The 19,278-nt window shown below is 36.9% G+C and overlaps 1 protein-coding gene and 1 pseudogene across 1 annotated transcript in view; both read right to left on the minus strand.

The window, feature by feature from the left end:
* Nucleotides 1-18,137, minus strand: part of LOC138695178 (endoplasmic reticulum chaperone BiP-like) — a 47,094-nt pseudogene extending 28,957 nt beyond the window's left edge.
* Nucleotides 1-19,278, minus strand: part of sfl (N-deacetylase and N-sulfotransferase sfl) — a 953,010-nt gene that overhangs the window by 597,294 nt on the left and 336,438 nt on the right. The window lies entirely within an intron of this gene.

The raw sequence follows: 19,278 nt of genomic DNA on the forward strand, positions 1-19,278 counted from the left end.
GGTATCATCTGATTTAAAAACAAAAGAGAACACTGCGATTCCTTACAAATTACGATGGCATGATGCACCCCCTTGTAAATCCCGAAACAAGTATATGTTCACGAGAGCTTCTATCACAAAAGTGAATGTAGACCGCAAAACGAGGAGAGTGTCACGCGATTTAAAAAGGCTTACGCTTCTCTGATAATGCGCACGCCATTTCTGATTGAGCTTTGTCGTGGTCTCTCCTTTCACGAACCATTTTATGCTATATTACACAAGGCAGGAAAACAGAGGATTTTGTAGGAAAACCTGGTTATGATTGCTTAAGAAATTTTCGCGATGATCACTTTACACTTCGCTGTTACTATTTAACTGAGCAAAGATATTCTGTGGGACCAAACAATAATGTTTATGTAAAGATATTTACATAGCTACAGTAAAAACGAACACTGAAATCCGCATGCATCATCATCATCATCATCATCATCATCATCATCATCAGAGACCGGAAGTTTAGGCATTATGAATCATTAAAATAAGCAGGCAAAAAGGCATCATAAATAGGTAAAATAGGCAGGCAAAAATGCATTATAAATAGCTAAAATACGCAATAAAAGGTAATTACAAAAACCTTGCACTAGACCCATTTATTTACTAGATTACACTATTCAATAACTCGATCGTCATATTTTAAAGAACTTTAAAGTTTTAAACAAAATGCTAGTGTTGTACTTGCTACAAAAATTAAAAATGTTTTTAAAAGGCCTATGTATTGCAATGCCTTATTCGTTGCACACGACAACCAAATGCTTTTTTAAGTTCTCTGCGGTCATGTTAAGTCTCCTGTCAGATAACAAATATTTCATATGAGAAAATCACCTCTCAACGTCGACAGAGGTTACTGGAGCAAATCTAAAGCATAGCATCATTGTAGGATCCATTTCAACTGCAATAGAATTGTCACCTTTTAATATTTTTTAAATGTTTCTAAGTTTATCAAGATCACAATTTTTCGAAAACACATTTTTACACTTTTTCCTAACTAATGAACCCTTTTTCTCTGATACACTGTCCATTCCTTGCACTGCATCATCCACAATTTTCACTGACTTCGTCAAAGGCTGCCCTCTTTCTTGAAGCTGGCAGATCACTTGTGGCAGGAAACCAAACTCGGCCGCAATGAAAGTTACATTATTTTTCACTTCCGGAGAATTGACAAGTTTCTTGACTGATACAATTGAAGATGCTTCATTCTCCAGAGCGTTCACCACCTCAGTTATATTCAGGAAATTTGAAGAGTAGTAAAGTGCCGCTGAGACCCATGTCCCCCATCTCGTTACGATAGGTTTGGAGGGCAGGGGTATATTTAATGCAATGGATTTAAATGTCAGAATTCTTAGTATTGCGCGTAGTAATTGGAGTTAAATGTCAAGAACACAACAACGATGTGATGTGTGTGACATGTACCTATTCCTGAAATGGTCGGATTTCTTGGCTTCAGAACAAAAGCTGCAAAGAAAATAACTGTAGCTGGTTTGTCTTCAAGTACTGTACTGTGAGTTCTCTGGGCAGTATCCCAGTTCAAACTGATGTTACAATACATATCTGTTTTGCACTGTGAAGTATGGTAAGCACGTGATGTTTACATTGCGTACATCAAGCAGGTGCCGGTTTTCAAAGCGTGCTGGGCGACCCACCCGTTGTTTGCGGCGGTGAACTAAATTCTAGCAAACCTATGTTCGCAATACTTGGAGTGACAAAAGTGTAATTTGGAAGTACGGGGTGTTCGACGAGGACATGTAAGAGTTACAAACTAAGCTTAAACCCGTGCATACAGAAGCGTTTCCCACTGAAATAATATTTGCATCATTAGGCATTTGGGAAAATTTTCAAAATAGAGTATTTGTTCTCATCTTATTTACGCTCTGGTCTTCGAAGATATCATTCAATATTCACCTTGTATATGCACGAAAGTGTTAAGTTACAATTTAGTGTAATTGTATTGGAATGGACAACCTTTCGATAAATTGTCTTTTGTTTGTTTTTAAGTAAATACATGTATGCGGAAGGGTGATTCGACAAAAAAAGCGTAAGCATAATGTAAGAGTAAGAACCAACTCTGCGAAAACTTAAACTGTCCTTTGAATTTTTCAATAAGTTTTAAATTGAGGTCGAGTAAAAATCAACAGAATAGTAACAAAGTAATTAAAAATGGTTCACAGTGGCTTCAACTGTGCATTACACTTTAAATTCAGTCCGCTATGTCCAAAGATCTCGTCCCGGTATGTACAAGTAAGTTATAGACGTCGACCCCGCAAACTTCGAAGAGGAGCAAGCAGATTATATACAATCACAAGAACAGCAGGGCACATCAAGCCTGTATGCTTGGATAAGGTTCTTCTAATTTTATTGCATTAAAATGGCAAGCCAAGAACAAAGAAGATAAGGCTAAAGTTCCATGCAGAAAATATATGTAATTCAGAGATAATAGTAAACGATATACGAACTGAAAATTGCACACATAAGTCGAGGAGAGCTGACAAAAAAAGTGTAGTTTTGTCAAGTTCTCGGCACTGGAAACGAACCGTTTTTGAATTAATGAGAAGCAACTGACAGCTACGAAAATTATTAGTCAGGAAAGCTAGATTCAAGAATCGAACCTAAGCTATCCAAACGAGTAAGCAAATTCATCTGATCAGGCATGACCCCAATGTATGTACCAACATGGAGAACAGCGTCCTCTCGATTCGGAGGACATAAGGGAAGCTTTCTATTTAATCAAGAACGAGTGGTAGCTGAACATCGAGCATCTGAGAAAATGCTCTGCAAAGTTACCGATGCAGAATCTACCACGTCAGTGTCTGCTGCCTCCAATCAGATGTGCAACCAAGCTTCTTCCATGAATATAAAGCGATTGAAGTGTGAACTATTCATCACATCTCGTGCTGGACGCAACAGAAAGCATACAGATTATATTTCCACGTGTCCTGTGGAACTGCAATGATTACCCGTACGATCAAGCAAATGTATGATTATGGATTATATACATCCGTCTAATAATTGAGATGAACAAGTCTTCTTTTAATACATTTCTTCAAACTACATAGCTTCTAACTGTTGCCTCAATGTTTACACAATTTGAACACATATTATAACAAGAAAAAAATGAAGGTTTTTAACAAAGTGGCACTAAAATTCTGCAGTTTTAAGTAATCTAAGTGTTGTTATGCTGTACATTCACTGTAAAACAGCAACAGAGTTCTAAAATAGGTTACCAAGCAAACAACGCCAATAAAATATCCCTAATGACGTACGGGCACGACAGCAGTCTATACACAAGAAGCAACGGAAAAAAGTGTCACGAACATGAGAGGGCACCTAGTACACTCTCCCATTATAGACCCTACTGTATGTTTTACAAGTTGCGCAGAAATTCAGTTTTTTTCATGTTGAAAATTATATTAGAATTTATATTAGTCTGTTTTCTTGAAAAAAAAAATATTCAAAATAAATACGGCAGTGTGCAAATTAATATGTATATGCACACAGCTAGAAATGTAGGTTACTCGTACTTACGTGTACTGTACTTTATTATTACAAAATTTAGTAGTTAAATGACATTCTTTGGCTTTAATAAGTTCTTTACACGATTTGGCATAGATTTTGAAGTTTTTCACACATTTCTTTCACTTCTCTGTCTTTAAGTCAAACTTGTATCAAACTTGAAATCATGTGATCCTTCGACCAGTTTTTTCGTGATTTTCTTCGTAATTACCCATACATTTTGAGCGGAATTGATATCCGGTGAATTGCCTGACCAGTCTAGGAATTAATTTGATGCTTTCGAAAACTTCATATGATGCCTTTTGAATTTGTGACAGGATACATGGTCCTGTTTAAAAATGTCATTTCGACTTGGGAAACGCCATTTCAGAATAGGCGCAATAAATTCTTTATCACTTCAATGTATCTAATTTTGTGGAAGCTGTCACACTCAGTCTTCAGTTGAGTTAAACAAAACACCGCTACGTCCATGTGAATGATATAGTTGTGCATTATCAAACTAAGCAAAGGGACTCTTCGATAGAACACGCTTCAGGTGCTAAAAGTGTGTATGAATCACTGGTAGGCCAGAGCATAGCAATACTACCAACAGTATTAATGATTTAATCTCAACAACAAATAATTTATCACAGGTAATCTTAATTATAAATTATAAAAGTGTGATTATCTTAAGTAAACTATAAACTCTTTATGAACACTTCTAATACAGTGTTAAATGGTTCAGTCCAAATAAACTAGCACTAAATGTTGATAAAACAAGTGTAATCAAATTTATTTACACATCATAGGTATCAGTGTACCTACAGTATTAGATTGAATGGAACTGATTAAAAAAAACTATAAGCAAGGTTTCTTGGTTTGGAATTGGATAACTACCTGCACTAGAAAACGCACATATAATACAATATTACTGCTAAATTGAGCTCTGCCTGTTATGCACTAAGTTCCTTATCTTCTATTGAAGATATAAACACTCTCGCATAATTTCATTCTAAAATGAAATATGAGTTAATATTCTGGAGCATGTCATCTAAAGCTAAACACATTTTTGTTTTACAAAAGAAAACCCTTTGAACAATAACATATGCATAAAAAGAATAACATGTAAAAATATTTCGAAATTTTGGAAATCTTGAACTTACTTTTCCGTGACAATGTTTTATATTAATAGCCAAGATATATTTGCTACTAACCAAAAGATTCATAATTCTAATACAAGACACAAATCATATCTCTACATAACCTCTGTTAGTCTCAGCTGTGGTAAAAGAAGGTCATCACTACTCATGTATCACACATTACAGTCTTCGATGCACTGCCTAATAATGTCTTAGAGTTTTGAAGGACCAAGAGAAAAGGCGTAGAACAGAACTAACAAATTTTATCTAGCCTATACTTATAAATTCTACTCAACTGATAACTTACTTACAACTTACATATGGCTTTTAAGGAACCCGGAAGTTCATTGCCGCCTTTACATAAGCACCCCATCGGTCCCTACCCAGAGCAAGATTAATCCAGTCCCAAGCATCATATCCCACCTCCCCCAAATCCATTTTAATATTATCCTCCCATCTACGTCTCGGCCTCCCCAAAGGACTTTTTCCCTCCGGTCTCTGAACTAACACTCTACGAGTATATGCGTTTCTGGATTTGCCATACGTGCTATATGCTCTGCTCATTTCAAACGTCTGCATTTACCCAACAGCGTCACTTTTCGATAGGCCTATTAGAGATGGCGAAAATATGTAATTAAGCGAAAATCACAATATTTATATTTGTAATATCGCATTTACTTTCAACTTCATATAACGAGGAAAAAGAAAGAAGTAATGGGAAAAATGTTTCACATAGGATTCAGGAGACATTTGCCATTGAAAGACAAAATTTAGAGACTACGATATAAGGGAGAAATGCGATATATTAACAAATAATTGACCTCATAAAAATAAAATAAATTATTATTTATCATCATAATTATCCTCATCATCATCATAATCATCATCATCATCATCATCATTATCACCATTCAGTGTTTCATTCCAACTTCTTGTACTTTAAATTTTGTCTGAGATGTTTGATATATATATGCTGAAAATTAAATGTCAGATGCTTTCCATTTTCTCTATAATTTTTTATTCGATCCTAGAGGCCTATAACGAACTTTTATTTAGGATATTTAAAAGAATACTGGCTAATGCAGCGGTTCCCAACCTATGATACGCGTATATTTTTTTAATAGTTATTTTACTGTTTTGAGTGTTCTGCCACACATATTATACTTAGAAAATCACTTCATTAGTTTTACTAATTTTTAATTTTACAGCATATAACGCAATTAAAACATTAACTTTTTCTATAACATGATTGTATAATACGATTATGTATACAATGAAATATTTGCAAATCGAATGCTCTCTACCTCTTCCTGTTGCACGACGGGCCATATTACGTTGCGCTGCTTACCCGTTACCCATTTCAGCGAGTGCTGACGACCGCTGGTCTATTAGGTCTAATATAATATTAATTTTAAAAGTAGAATTGACTGAACAACTGCAGAAACTATTGCATCATAATAACAGTTGAATTCATAGTTTTAAATGCAACTGTCAAAATGATTCAGGACTTACAACATACAAAAAGCTATTATTCACTAAGTAATTACAAAACTGTATTTAGATTTAAGTCAATATTTATTTCTAACAAGTGCAGCGAAGCGAACGGGTATGGCTAGTTATTAATATGATGGAATATATAAAAATAACTTTTTTATCTGCCCCCATGAGAATGTTTGTTGGTTAGATATGACACACAAAGCAAGTCCCCTGCAATCGGCAAGCATCATCTTTTGGTAGAGCAGTGTATTCAATCCTAGATCACACATGTAATAGATTGCTCATCCCTATGTTAAAATCGGCAGCACTTTGAAGAGAACAACCGCCAGGATCGCCACCCGTCCGCCGTAAACGAACACGAGATGGCAGTACAGTCGCTAATGCAATTCAAATGGGAGTTATGACGTGACTCCTTATGTAACAACTAGATGCCAGCATAATAAACCTGACAAAATTTGTTACCGTCAAAACCTATAAAACCAAGCAATCTGGGTATATACCTATGATCTAGGATTCAATCTATGGTACGCGTAGCCTCAGGGGTACGCGGGGTTGCCTCAAGGGGTACGCATTCCACTGATTATGGAGTAAAAATGCTCACATTTATTTCATTATACTTGCTGATAATTGTTGCATCATACTGATTATAATTTCTTCTGCAATATCAACTCTTGTTTTTCCTTGCTTGAATAAAACTTTACGTAAATCATTTGTCTATTATTATTAATGCATCAATGACAACTGTATAATAATAATAATAATAATAATAATAATAATAATAATAATAATTTATTTTTAGTACAACATCAACAGTCTTTTGTCAATTCTTATAACTGCAATGCAGTTTAGGGGTACAAATATATGTTGGGGGTAGGCTACGCTACCAAAGAAGATCGAATATCACGAGGGTACAACAAGAAAGTCAAGGAATATGGATAGTAAAAAATCGATCATATGGGAATGGATATTTAAGAGTAGTTAATTCATTATAAAAAGCGAATCTGATACAACGTTAATACAAATTAATTTTATTTCCTAGAATATATAAATACAATAATAAATGAATGAATAAATATATATAAATAAACTAATAAGTAAATAAGTAAAGGAAGAAAGGAACGAGTGAGTGAGTGAGTGAGTGAGTGAGTGAGTGAGTGAGTGAGTGAGTGAGTGAAGTTATGAAGGAAGGAAAGAAGGAAGGAATGAATGAAGGAGTGAACGAATCAATGTATGAATAAATAAATAAATAAATAAATAAATAAATAAATAAATAAATAAATAAATAAATAAAATAAATAAATAAAAATAAATAAATATTGCCTTACTCTCTCCAGCAATATCCTTAATATTCGTGTCGTTTTCAAGGCGTTGAATAATATTTACTTTGTCATAAATACTGAGACTTGAAAGTGTTTGTGACACGATGTCTTGCCGTTATGCGAGGGCTTGGATTCTCGTCACAACAACAGACCACGCTGTACTGTTTTCTGCTTTATTTAGACTCAAACGCATTCTACTAAATCGACGGAGCAGTGTATAATTGAAACGTCTGCAGTGGAAGCTGTTGTAGGAAATAGTCTGGAATATGGTGGCGGATGAGAAAATGCAAAGAACTGTTTTCTGGTCAGAAACTCCTGTAGAGCTGCTGCCCAGTAGCAAAAACTAGGTGCCTAGTTCTCAAAACTCGGGTCTCACACGAGACATCCGCTTCCACAATCATTCCCAATCTCTCAAATAATAACTTTACGTTGACAGACATACCATAATAAGTGGGATAAATTAATGGCCAAGAACTTGACTATTGTAGAAGCTAATCATCATTACCTTGATCTTCGAGTCAGAAAACATAATTTCTCCTGACGTCGTTGATGTTCTGTGAAGCTGTAAGGAAGAAACAGCGCATATACCTTCCTCTTGCCTAAATCTTTGACTAAAATGTTGCTCATGGTTTCCTCATTTACATCAAAATCATATATAAAAATTCTCAAAGTCTCATAACTTCCAATTTGTACCATTTTAACCACTTTTCTGGTTAATTCATCTTTACTGTAATGAATCTGGATGCTTTGACCAAAGGATCATCTCCTTATCTTCTTGGCCCTTCTTCAAAGGAGCAAACCAGAGAAAAGTTATTTGCGGACGTCATCAATGAATCAGATGAGGAGGGAGGGGGCGAGTTAATACTAATGGCAGAGAGAATAATTACTTCATATCTTATGTTAATAAATTATAGAATCAGTGCACTCATTAGAATCAGGTACCCGCTGCTGAAATCGTTAGGCCAGGCCTGGGCGCTATTAGATCGATTTTCATTGCAGACCACCCCTTAACTCCCCACTCCATCTTTCCCGGCTGAGACAGTTATGATTTGGTGAGGTACTAGCAGACAGGAAGGTCAATGACGAGTTGTATCAGGCTTTTACGAACTTTCGGCAAAGACTTTATACTAACAAGACGGACATCTTGCGATATTTCGCACGATATAATAGGGAGACATCTTGCATGTGGCGCTCCTAGCTGCTCGACCTTTCAAATCGGCCGGGAATTCAAATTCATTATTTAATATACGTGACTGGATGAGGAAATTAGAGCTCGTAAGATGCATATTTTGCTCAGTATTTAGCTTAAAATAATGTAAAAGGAAAATCATTTTGAAGGAAAAAATAATTTAAAAACGTAAGTTATAAAATTGTTCTTCACTTTATTCATTCTAATGCATAACATTAATCATGCATTACTTTTTTAGTTTTCGGATTCTTTGATGCATTTTTTGTGTTCTTTCTTTCTTTTCCTTTTTCGGTAACTTTTGATTTAGTACATTGACACATTTGTCAGTAAAAACATTCAAACAATCACAAGAAATAACATTTACACATGTAGGAATTTGGATAAGAAACTGTGAATTATACATTCCTGGAATTACAATGTACAGTGCAACAGCATTGGTGTTTGGGAAGCACATATTTCCAGTACAGTACTCTTTACAGAAAATATGAGTGATGTGACCGTACTGCATTTCACTCTATTTACCAACGCATTACGGCATAAGGGGGAAAATAACAAAATGTTAACTTTTTATTTGTTTTTTATTACAGGGAAGCTCTAAATTAGCAGAAAAAGTTAACTAAACGGGGAAATTACAGAGTTACAGAGAAACTATAGGACTAGGCCTATATATAAATGTTATATTTCATTGTAATAACTATTATATAGTTATTGTATAATTATTCAAAATAGTTATAAAAGCGTTAAGATACTTACTGTATTTAAGTTCGATAATCCTCTGGCTTATGCACTTCTTTTTTTGTTTCGACCTTGTCATAGGAATACATTAAACTTTCTGTTGTACTAACATTATATTATCATGTAAGCTTATTTTCTTTTTATCCTCTTGTTGAGTGGAAGGGAAGGCCTCACGCCTTAACTCTGCCAGAAAAAATAAAGCATTATTGTTATTATTATTATTATTATTATTATTATTATTATTATTATTATTATTACTGTGGCTTGTTCTTTAGAAATCGAAAGAAAGATCGGGAATCCTTTTATATTTCCTGATTACTGAAACCATTACTGCGTAACAAGTTTACTTTCCAGGCGTACTTCGAATCTTCTTTGTACATACCACATTACTACACTACCATAAACACTATTTATAAATTGAAATTAATTACAGAGTAGTTGAATCTTAATGGCACATGCAGAGCACAGAGCTGACTCTCCGCAAGGTCAAGACGCTAGAGGCGCTGTTTCTCATGTCGCTCAATATTTCCCAAAGATGACCGTCTTGTTAGTATAAAGTCTTTGCTTTCGGCTCTCGCTGGTCGCCTAAAATCCACCACTGATGCACAGAGCCTTACTCTGCGTTTGTTTATAAGGCGGTATAAGCAAAAAGAACATGGCCGGGGTTTCTGCGTCCCTTCCACTTCCCCTCTTATGCCCAGGGCTGCGTTAGACCAGTGATCTAGCAGTTTATTTATTTACCCTGTGTTTAAAATTACCTTTTATTGTGAATAGAGACGAATTTTAAAGAGGGTGGCTGTATTATGTAAAATATGAGCAAAGCAGTCCACAGTGGGAACGTATAACAGTAGTAATCATTAGATGGATCGTGAGTCATTATGATTTAACAATGTGGGCACACGCAAGAGTCTGAAGAGAGCAGGACGCTCGGCAGAAATCAGGATCCCGAAGCCAATGCCCGAAGAAGAGCGATTCTAACGAACGAAGTGAACTTCAATAATTTGGAGAAATAAGCTAAGAAAAGTAGGGAGGCAAATTTATAGGCAAGGAGTAACGTCCATGGCCCATTTCTGTTAGGTCTACGAAATAAAAATTTACCAGCAGTCGTTGCAGCAATATTATCGTCTTGGTTGTACTTTTTATGCAACACTCTGTATTAGTTATTTTTAGTAGGTTATTTTACGACGCTTTATCAACATCTCAGGTTATTTAGCGTCTGAATGAGATGAAGGTGATAATGCCGGTGAAATGAGTCCGGGGTCCAGCACCTAAAGTTACCCAGCATTTGCTCATGTTGGGTTGAGGGAAAACCCTTGAAAAAACCTCCACCAGGTAACTTGCCCCGACCGGGAATCGAAACCGGGCCACCTGGTATCACGGCCAGACGCGCTAGCCGTTACTCCACAGGTGTGGACCTGTATTAGTTATTTGTATCATTTTGATTTTGTAACAAAACAGTTTAATGCAACCAAAGTATTTCTTGAGAAACAAACGATAAACGCAACGCAGGCAACTGTAATTTTGTGTTCAAAACGGTACGCAAGAAGGTTTCTTGTCATGGTGTTATTAACAGTCAAAGTCAAGGCGATATCCAGAAAAGAAAATGAGTCTCATTAGCCTACTTAATCGCGTATGTATACATTAAATATTGTAATAACATTTGTGACGAGGATTCCCCTTATTTCATGTACTTTTAACTAGACGAGCATAAATGCATTAGCATCATATATGAACCACATTGAAAGCATGTGACCCAATAACTCATTCATCAGTCTGATTGTGGTGCGAGCGAGTTCGCAGAAGGCGTGCAACGACCCTTCCGCTCATCTGGGGTTGATGGAGAGGGAAGTGCACTCACTGTGATTACAAGCAGGTGGGCGCAGCTCTAGGGTCAGGAGAGTACAGCTTGTCTAGAAGAGACATCCACATTATACAGAAAAGCAATCCGAAATAAATGTGCAGGAGGTAAAGTGAGGCCCGCATCGGCGTCATCCCATCATCAGAGCCAGGAAGTTAGTACTGAAACCATTAAGTTGTGTGAGCTTGGACTATATCTCTACCGAATGAACAGTAGTGACGTAGCTCTAAACGGCAACAAACATGTACAGTCGGGTGATAACTAAACTTGTCTTTGTGCCAATGGTCTGTGGCCATAGAACAAGAAACACAATAAGAAAGTCACTAAATGCCAATTAGAAGCTTCGCGATGTTCAGTCTAAAATAATGTATAAAAATAAGAACTCAGATACGTCTCTAGACTTGTTACAATAGTTAATAATGTACATTTTCAGTTTATCAAAATAAATATTGCTATGTTCAGAAAAACTATTTGTATTGAAATGTTCCTTCTACGTCACAAGACATGACTGGATAAAATTTGAAATATGATAAATATTTATTATTAAACTATGCCATCAAGTGAACAATAGCTTTGTAAATCTAATGGTGCAGCTCGTATGTGCACATCATATTCAAACCCATAAGGATACTTTTCATATTTTCTTCAATGACTATTGGGACTTCTGCGGATTGATAAAATATACTTGAACAATATTATTTTTCCACACGCCTCACGGCTTCAGTCATTTCCACATTTCTTGAATGCAGAATTGTTACTGGCAATTCAATTGTTTGAAGAGACATTTCAACGTACCAACATTATACAGCACATATATAAAAAATAATTATGTAGCCTTATACTTGATCAGGTTTTGAAGAAGACAGTTTCCCTTCATTGCTGTATTTCCCATGTAAAGAGAGGTATTCCGTGGGTTTTTTCATAGCACAATGTTCCTGAACTACTATTCGTTTCATAGATTAAATTTACACGTTAAATAATTCCCAGTACAGTGTTTCTCCAGTCATTACCACAAAATTCTTTAAGTATTGCATTCAACTTCTTGTGATTACAGGATTTAACTTCTGTCACGTTGAAAACGCTCATTAAATTGCATTACTTCACTGCGAACGTTAGTACGTATTGAAACTGCTTCTCTTTTGTGCATATTATGTAATACAGTAGGATACAGGTGCTTATTTCCGTGATATCCCTAATCCCGTGATACTTTTGAAAAAATTGAATGTCAGTCAAAGTTTTGCCGTTCGACCATAGCGCCAGACACTTTTCTCGAAATAGTTCTTCTTTTGCCTACTTTTGAGACATCGGTGAACTTCATAGCAAGATACCCAGTCCCGTAACATTGAGTGAAAAAAACGTATCACGGAATTAGGCAACTTTACCCTACTTAAGTAATTCACCCATAGTTCTTGATATACTGTGAGTTGTTTATATGAACAGAGTATAATATGCTACTGCAATAGATCTATATGCCTGGTGCACTCAACCTGAAAACAATATTTTGCTACGAACTTCCTAAGACTGCTCATCATCAATATCAGCAGCAGTAGTACAACAGAAGTAGTGTGACGAATAAAAACAAGGATATCTTCACCACAGCCTCGCCATCACCATTACCACCGTCAATAAAGTAACAACGTCACTGCTATCACCACAACAACCAATACGTTCATTTGAGCGTCAGGTCTTCCATCCATGCGGCCCAGGTTGGATCCCCAGTCAGGTTGTGATGGAATTTGTGGTAGACAAAGCAGGCATAGCCGAAGGTTTTTCTTGGGATACTTCCGTTTTCTTCTATCATTCCACCAACACACTCCACTCCATCTATACCTGACCTCTTTTACCATGTCCCTTTCTTTTCGCCCATTTCGGGCTTTCCTCCAGCTGCGGGTCGCCACTGAACTTTGACCACGTGTGTGAGTGGTCATTAGTGCAGGACCATTAAAAAAGTATAAATAAAGACCATGGCTTGTCAATATACTTTAAACTTCCTCGTAAGCAATCGTGAAAACTTTGTAACTAATTCAACAGTTCATAGCATAAATACTCGTCAAAAATGACTTTCATACTCCATTGCAAGTCTATCATGCTATCAAAAAGGAGTGCGTTATTTGGCAGTAAAGATTTTTAATAGCCTTCCTGTACTTACTTACTTACAAATGGCTTTTAAGGAACCCGGAGGTTCATTGCCGCCCTCACATAAGCCCGCCATCGGTCCCTATCCTGTGCAAGATTAATCCAGTCTCTATTATCATAGCCCACCTTCCTCAAATCCATTTTAATGTTATCCTCCCATCTACGTCTCGGCCTCCCCAAAGGTCTTTTTCCCTCCAGCCTCGCAACTAACACTCTGTATGAATTTCTGGATTCGGCCATACATGCTATATGCCCTGCCCATCTCAAACGTCTGGATTTAATGTTCATAATTATATCAGGTGAAGAATAAAATGCATGCAGTTCTGCGTTGAGTAACTTTCTCCATTCTCCTGTAACTTCATTCCTTTTACCCACAAATATTTTTCTAAGAACCTTATTCTCAAATACCCTTAATCTCTGTTCCTCTCTAAAAGTCAGAGTCCAAGTTTCACAACCATACAGAACAACCGGTAATATAACTGTTTTATAAATTCTAACTTTCAGATTTTTTGACAGCAGACGAGATGACAAAAGCTTCTCAACCCAATAATAACAGGTATTTCCCATATTTATTCTGCGTTTAATTTCCTCTCGAGTGTCATTTATATTTGTTACTGTTGCTCCTAGATATTTGAATTTTTCCACCTCTTTGAAAGATAAATATCCAATTATTATATTTCCATTTCGTAGAATATTCTGGTCACGAGACATAATCATATACTTCGTCTTTTCGGAGTTTACTTCCAAACCTGTCGCTTTACTTGCTTCAAGTAAAATTTCCGTGTTTTCCCTAATCGTTTGTGGATTTTCTCCTAACATATTCACATCATCCGTATAGGCAAGAAGCTGATGTAACCCGTTCAATTCCAAACCCTCTGTGTTATCCTGAACTTTCCTAATGGCATATTCTAGAGCGAAGTTAAATAGTAAAGGTGATAGTGCATCTCCTTGCTTTAGCCCGCAGTGAATTGGAAAAGCATCAGACAAGCTGAATAGCCTCCCTATGAATATAAAAAATCAAACATAAGATTATTTAGAGCCAAATTAAAGAATAGTACCTAATTTCTCACTCCTTCTATTCTGTAGGTGAATTTATGACATTCAACAACGCTTCATGAATATTTCTGTCTTGTATTAAGTATTGATAGTAAATATTTGTGTTATACTTGTACACTATATTGTTTATAGTACTATTAAGATTTTTTTGAAATGTTTCATATTCAAGCTGTGAAGCGATGTACAGTAATGGCAAAAAACCGGACCTACCCTTGTAGCTGATTTCAGAGCCTTGTTCACTCCAGAGCACGATAGACTGGTAACTAAGACTTTCGTGGTTCGAATCCTGCCTGGGAAGGAAACTTTTTTTTTGTTCCTTATTCACATTTATTCCCAATACTTTTCGATTGCAGCGATATTTTACTACTTAGGCCTAATTAACTTATTATTCCAGAACATGAAATTTACCAGCAATCGAAAAGTATTGGGAATAAATTTGAATAAGTAACAAAAAAAAGTTTCCTTCCCGGGCAGGATTCGAACCATGAAATTCTTAGTTACCAGTCTATCGTGCTCTGGAGTGAACAAGGCTCTGAAATCAGCTACAAGGGTCGGTCCGGCTTTTTTGCCACTACTGTACGAATACCATGACATGTAAATAAATACAATACGATACATGCCGAACGTGGATTTAAATGTCAATGACCTCAAATTCGCCATCGATGTCTATTATAAGTTTTGTTAATTGAAATGCACTGTGTGTAGGCCTACGCCTGTCAATAAAGTCAATAAATGTAGCTACAGTTAGACTTTAATGCGAGCGGAGCCGAGGGCACTGCTCGTTTATTAATACAATCTATAAAAACAAATTAATATGTTGGGCTTTTACCTACCTGAGAGCAAGAAGAATCGTTTTTCAGAAGATATGCATGCTCTATAATTAGTATGCTGTTCTTTCTTCAATTTTAGTTAGCAGAGTCTCGAACGTTTTCATAGTCATTCCTAAATACTCAACTAATTTTTCCTCACAATTCCGCTATTGTTTGTACAGAACGTTAAACTCTCCGTGAGTAGCTTTAGAAGAGTTAACATCATACATCCAACATGGCGGTCGATATACAAAATCATATTTCAAAGAAGTATTTTCCGTACGAAGTAGTATTTTAGTCAATTTTGAAAGAAGTAGGCCTATATTTGCATTGTTGAACAAACAAACAAGAAATTATTGACTATTAGGCGCTTAACCTGGTTATGTGAACTACTGAGGCGAAGCGAATAATTTTTTCTACCAGGGATTAAGTGTAATCAAATGCGGGCCCACATACTGGAGCGACGCGTGTATAGGCGAACCGAAAAGTTGTCGTTGGAGAAGTCTCGGGAGCAACCAGGCGATGGCGACGTCGCTTCCCGTCGAATCTCTTCGTCTCGGACCAATGTGCGGTGGATAAGAGAAGTGAAGAGTCAAAATTTTCATCTCCGTTTCGCTTTTGGACTCTTTTGGGTATTTATGGTTGAACTTACTCTAAATCGTCGCCTCTTACAGGACACAGCGGGATTGCTTGAAAAATGTAATCCTGTCCCTTCGCAAATCTGCATATACAGAGTGATCCATAAATGCCTGTTAAAACTTTGTGGGTGTAATGTATAGGTAAAAATAAAACTAAAATGTTCTATGCAACGTTTCCCGCAAGTCCTTACTTTCAGAGTTATGATGCATAGTGCAATATCTTGCCAGGCATTAAAAACATGGGTCAGTAAAGCCTTCGGCTGTGTCACGTTCGCATACATAGCGACTGCGATAGATGTATCTTATTCGTACACCCCACTACAGTTGATTCCGACCTGATAGGACTCTGTTTACTGTACGTAGGTATGTTTAGTTGTATGGCATTGTCGCAGTTCCTACAGTCACCACGTCCCGTAGGTACATATTCATTTTAGTCGTTAGTTCAGTAGGCTTCAGATGTGTACGGTAAGATAGATCGTGCAACACCAGTTGCTTGGCCAGCCAGATCACCAGACTTCCACCTTTGGGGTCTTCTGAAGGCGCTCGTTTATGCCACTCAGGCCGTGTCTCAAAGCTATATTTTCAGTTGAAGTGAACTAGATTGTTGACTAAATAGCCGGATGTGACGTCAGAAGTTATAATCCAAAGCTACATAGTGCATAGCAATCAGGTCCATAGTAGCTAGTAAACGAAAATGCTTGCTTGATTGCTGACTTGTTCACTAAACAAACATGGATACCTCACCAGCAATTGGGGTTATGAAATCTGAAAATGTTTTGGAAGTGAAATAATATAAATATAATGTAGAATAACACGTTAACTTTGAACACTGGCATTGTTAGTACCTTGTGTACAGTGTTTTAAACATTATTGTAATATATTGTCCTTATTTTTTCACATAATTCGTAATGAAACTGCATTAGGACAATGCCTTCTTATTTAGTGCTGCACCGTGATGTCATGGTTTTTAGAAAAATAGTCTATAAAGGCCATGTTTCAAGCATATATGTCCAAAGCTATCTAATGTGTAGTTCACAAGTCACCTAGTTGGTAGTCACTAGTGTGTAGTATGGACTTGAGCTTTGAGACACGGCCTGAACATCTGAACGTAGCATAACTACAGCAGTGACATCAAAATAGCTATGAAACAGTTCAGAATGAGTTGAACGGGATCTGTAAATTCTAAGATCAGTACATACCTACGCACAATAATCGAAGTATTATCAGGTCGAAATCAACTGTACATAATAGGGATGTACGAATAACAAACATATAACGCAGTCGCTATGTAGACGAGCATTATACACCTGAAAGCTTTACTGGTCCATGTTTTTGATACCTAGCAAGATAGGACATTTTGCATCATAACTCTGAAAATAAGGATTTGCGGGAAAAGTTGAACGGAACATTTTAGTTTTATTTTTACCTTTACAATACACCCACAAAGGTTTTACAGGTATTTATGAATCACCCTGTAGATGATTGAATTCATCAAAAAATTCCTCTTTTGATTTACTTCATGAACCCAAACTTTTCGTTTAGGTTTCCCCTCTTCCTAACACATAAGCACAGTTCCTCTGATGGAGTAGGAACCGTCTTTCACTTTAGTAATAACTATAATTATTTTACTCGCAGTTCAGTTACTATTCATAAAACAAACCACTTCAGCAATGATAAATTCTGTACTGTAGTGACTAACATGAAGTGCAGGTAAATTAATTAGTTGTGTGGATGCACCTGAAAAGAGGTTCATCTTTGCCGCGTTTCTCTTTTCACGGGTGCGTACCTATAGATAGGCCTACAGCCAAAATACCGACTGAGCGAAAGCGTGAGCAGCGTGTCCGGGAGAAGTCTGCTTGCAATATCGATTCATGGTCATTGCATTAATTGCTTTCTTCGCAATCCGACACGGTAAGTGACTGGTATGAGAAAGAGACTTTCCCTAATTTAAGATAAATTGTAATGTCAAAGATACCTAAGAAATATGATACACAGTGCTATCGCTACAGAAAAGCTGCACTTAGGGAGCAAGCCGAGGCCTCTAGAACTCGAAAGACACCAGCCTACACTCCGACTGATCCAAAACGAGCAATGCGCTCAGGAGAAGTCAGTACAGTATTGCATACACAGCCTCATTTCATTTCTCGCACCATCCACCGTAGTTGTACGTAAAGACATGCAACATAGTAAATCAACGTACCTCTCGATTTTTCTCGAGGTTCTCCTGTTTCCCCATGATAGGTATCAACATCATTCCGTCCGAGCTCCATTCCATTACCATTCTGTACTACAACCATACAGTTCCGCACTCCACACAAAGCACTTCACTAATCTCTTTCTTACTTATTTTTCTAGACGTCCGCACAAGATATTCCGTTTTCTATAAGTTTGCCATTGCTATTCTCCTTTTGACTTCCTGCCAGCAGCTAATGTTACTGCTTATAGTACACCCCAAGTATATGAAGCTGTCCACTTGCTCTACTGCCTCATTTCGAATTCGCACGTTTATCTTTTTTTATTTTTCTTCCGATATCCACGGTCTTCGTCTTGTTTGCACTTATCTTCATCCCATACTATTCACAGCTATAATTTAGCTCCTGTAGCATATTCCTTAGTACCGTCTCCTCTTCTGCTAACAACGCTATATCATCAGCAAATCTTCTTCCCTCTACTATCAATCCTCCCATGTTCTGAAAATAATTCTTCACTAAATCCTCCAAGTAGATGTTGAACAGTGTAGTGATAAAGGGCATTCTCGTGATACTCCTCTACCTATTCCACTTTCCTCTTGCATTTCTTCTCCTATCCTGACTTTGACTCGTTTCATATAAAGGTTGCTGAACAGCCTCCTCTCTCTTCAATCCACATCAATTTTCTTCGGCATCCCCATAAGTTTATTCAAGTCTGTCAAAAGCCTTTCCCAGGTCCACAAATACTACACACTTTATTCTTCTCTAGATATCTTTCGTCGGTTGTTCGCAGCAGTCAAAGGAATTTCTCGTACCTTTTCCCTCCCTGAAGTCAAATCTCTCTTCTTCCAACTAACCTTCCATATCAGAATATAAACGTCGATTCAGGATAATAATGACTACTAAGCTAAAATTTTTAGTCAAGTAAAAGTAAAAATAAATCTATTTATTTATTGTGTTATTTAACTACGCTGTATTAACATCTCAGGTTATTTAGAGTCTGAATGAAATGAAGATGATAATGGCGGTGAAATGAGTCCGAGGTCCAGCACCGAAAGGTACCCAGCATTTGCTGATACTGGGTTGAGGGACAACCCCGGAAAAAACCTCAACCAGGTAACTTATCCCTACAGCGATTCGAACCCGGGCCATCTGGTTTCGCGGTCAGACGCACTAACCGAGGTGTGG

Source organism: Periplaneta americana, chromosome 2, assembly GCF_040183065.1.
Source record: "Periplaneta americana isolate PAMFEO1 chromosome 2, P.americana_PAMFEO1_priV1, whole genome shotgun sequence".
Lineage (NCBI taxonomy): Eukaryota > Metazoa > Arthropoda > Insecta > Blattodea > Blattidae > Periplaneta > Periplaneta americana.